We start from the raw sequence: 3524 nt of genomic DNA, 5'->3' as shown, positions 1-3524 counted from the left end.
AGGTTCTAGAACAGTGGATTCCACATTTTTGGTACAGATTTAATTTACAAGATTGACATTTTCTAATATTCTAGTACAAATTTAATACGTAATAGACATATTTATATGAAACTTGTTATATATTTAATATTTAGATGTTTACAACACTTTACACGAGGAAAAACAAAGAAAACACCAAACTCTAAATATAAATTATAGACTAATGCCGGTTATTAAGTGCTGCCATGTCAAATCCACAATAAGCGATAATGTCTTGCAAAATTAAGTAAGTGATGGTGCAATATTTATCCAGGTAACATTTCAACATCCGAGCACTTAACTCATTTTCTATCAGAAAAAAATATATTTTACATTTGTAAAATTAGTTACTAGCGTTTTCCAGACGTAGATAACATAGAAAACAGTTCAGACAAACAGACGAAGTGGTGTAGTATATGGTAAACACACGTTATTTGATGCCAATCACCCAAAAATCTAATTTTTCTAAAAAATGGTAGTTACCATTTGTGCCAGAAACCCGACGAGTGATTAATTTATTAAAACTAGTTAATATTCGTACTTGGTAGCAAATAGTTTTAATTTGTCATTTTTCACGTTCCTGCCTTAATATAAAACACTTTTTTTGCTACACAACTCAGGTGAATTATAGTGGTCTTCAATAAATACGGTTGTTTTCCGTACAACCCACTACATGTCTACTATTTTGTACACTTGCTTAACACAAGAGCCCGACTCTTTTTTGGCAAGTTTAGCCTGAATTGGTGTATTTTTTATTTCTTAATGTATTGTTTTTATGATAAAAAAGGCTAACTAATAAAAAAATACTTTTAAAATTTCGCCCGTTTTCTGCCTCACTCATCCACTACCACTTGGGTACTGCCAACATTGTACGACACGCTGTATCTTTGTCGCACAGTAGATATGTGTAGTTCGCGAACGACCCGGTCATACTGACAAGGTCGAAAACATTGAACTAGAGATATGTTTCTTTCATCTCGTTCAGTTAGTTCGCGAACAAAAAGAGCACAGAACTAAATGGATCTTTGTGTGATTCGGATCTTCGTATCATTTTATATCTCATTTTATATCTCTAGCAGCTCATTTAGTTCCTTCGTTTGCAACAATTGTGTCCGTATTCCGTGTCACCATACGGAATGCGTAGTAAGTAGATAGATTAAGTATAGGTAAATTATTTAAAGTTAAGGCCCCGCATACATAGTCATTAACTCTATCTACAAACATTTCCGGTGTGTACAAGTGTGTGTTTATTAAACACGTAGGCCCAATTAACACAATTCGTCTAAATTCAAACGGCACGATAAAACTAATGTAGATTGACATTTATTTTACTATTTTGTACTAATATAAAATGTATTCAGGAGCTGCTCTTGTAAACTCTTCTCTTCTATTATCAAAATATACTCAAAAAAAATAAAACAAAGTATTAAGCTTAATATTTATATATGTAAACAAATATTTTTTTGTAAATAAACACTACTAAAAATGTTGAATTAATTTATATTTTTCTATACACAACCAGCAATTATTTTTATAAGTTTAAAATATATATCACTTCATCATAATTCTCTTTTCGCATCTAATGGTGCATAGGACACTGCATTGGTACACTAAACGCAGCAAATCTTGATTTTTTTTTTATGAAGGTAAGATGATCAGTCTTACACTTCACTTGTCAATTCAGAGACTTTGAAATGTTTTTGTGTAAAACGCCTTTTAAATTAAATATTTTATGTCAACTATGTCGGGAATCGAACCCGAGACTTCTTGCATGGTAGGCAAATGCGCTGATTACTGCACTGTGAGGCTTACTATATGTTAATTACTTAATTCAAAAAAAAATTCTTTGACTTTTTTCAAATAATTGAAAAATATATAAAATTATTTCAAACATTCTAAGGATGCTAGAATTCCAAACATTCATTCGTTTAGTAGCAGCAAGACTTGCAAAAATCTAGCTTCTATCTTGCACTCGCACACACTCCGCTTAAGTGAACAAAATAACTAAACAAACAAGAGACCCGAAAAAGACGAAAAAACAAATGAAAATACGATGACACAAATAATACGAAGATGCAAAAGATGCGGAGATATGATGACCTAAATGAGCCAAATGAACAAAAGATACATTCGTTCAATTGAACTACTTAAAACATTCGGTCACTTTAAAAATACAGATCAAGTGACACGTATCTTTTCGGTGACAGGGTCTTACCCACCTTTATCGCGCAGTAGCGCTAGCGTCTGGGGACACTGCCCAACAAGTGACACGCGTCATTGTTAGTAGCTACTTGCTACATGTCGCAGCATGTGGCTTCGCTCGAAATACTCTTTGCCGCATGCGACATGTCGCCCAGAAGTTGCTTCAGTGGAAACGTACCTTTATAGTAAAGATCTACTCCTGAAGTTTACTGGGGAGGGATTCATCTATGTTTTCTCATCTTAATTCGTATTTTGTAATACGTATTCTAAATATGTGCCTTGTAGTTTGGTAATTAATGAGTTCGTTTATTAGCAGGGAAAACGTAATAGAGTTATTCATAAAACGATAATTCGAAGAAGTACACAAGTTTTGAGCGAGGCAAGATGCTAATTAGAGCCAGGATACTCTTTATGTACTCGTAAATCATGTTTCTTCCTACATCCTGTTTTACTATGTTATGCCCAAATTACACAGATTAGAAAACTGAACAAGAAGGTGTTCGGAAACCTGAGATTAATTTCGAGTATGAAATCTTTTAACAATTTTATGTGTTGCTTAATATTTTGATCTGAAAAAATTCTGTGAGCAATGTAAAAGGTGTACGCAATAAGCGATAAATACGAGAATGTGTTTTTTTTGTGTTTGTGGGACTAACTTTGTAGTTCATCGCTATATTTTAAACGAATCAATAAAATTTATTTGTTGATTGATTAACTTGGTTTTATGTATAACTTATTTATCATCACAATCGACTAGTTTCGGCAACTCACGTTGCCTTCTTTGGGGTAACATTATGACTAAATATACATCCGTAAAAGAAACAGTGAACAGTGGGTGTGGATAAGGTAGGAAGATAAATATTCAATTAAATTTAAGTCAAAGTCCTATTTTTAATATTTTCTCTGTAAAGTCTAACCCTACTTTAAACACAATTACCCCCTCCCCTACCCTTACCCAACCATAAACACATTTACCTCCTTCTCTATCCTTATTGACACCCACTGTTCACTGTTTCTTTCACGTATGTATATTTGGTCATTATATAACCTTGAGGAGGCCAACGTAAGTTGCTGAAACTAGTCGGTTGTGATAATAAATAAGTGGTTTATAAAGTCATTTGACTATTTCTTTTAAAAGATAAATATCCGGTTTGCGCACATGCGTACGATTTTGGATTAGAAAAGGAATGAGTTATTTTTTATTTATTTTTGTTCGGTCTTTATTTAAAAATGCCATATGTTAAATAACAATATTTGTTTTACATTATAAAACTTAAAATATTGAACAATTATTGACTGCGTGC

This window comes from Micrasema longulum, unplaced genomic scaffold, assembly GCF_059751315.1.
Source record: "Micrasema longulum isolate JH-2025_06_02 unplaced genomic scaffold, ASM5975131v1 h1tg000962l, whole genome shotgun sequence".
NCBI lineage: Eukaryota > Metazoa > Arthropoda > Insecta > Trichoptera > Brachycentridae > Micrasema > Micrasema longulum.
Note: the sequence above shows the minus strand (reverse complement) of the source record.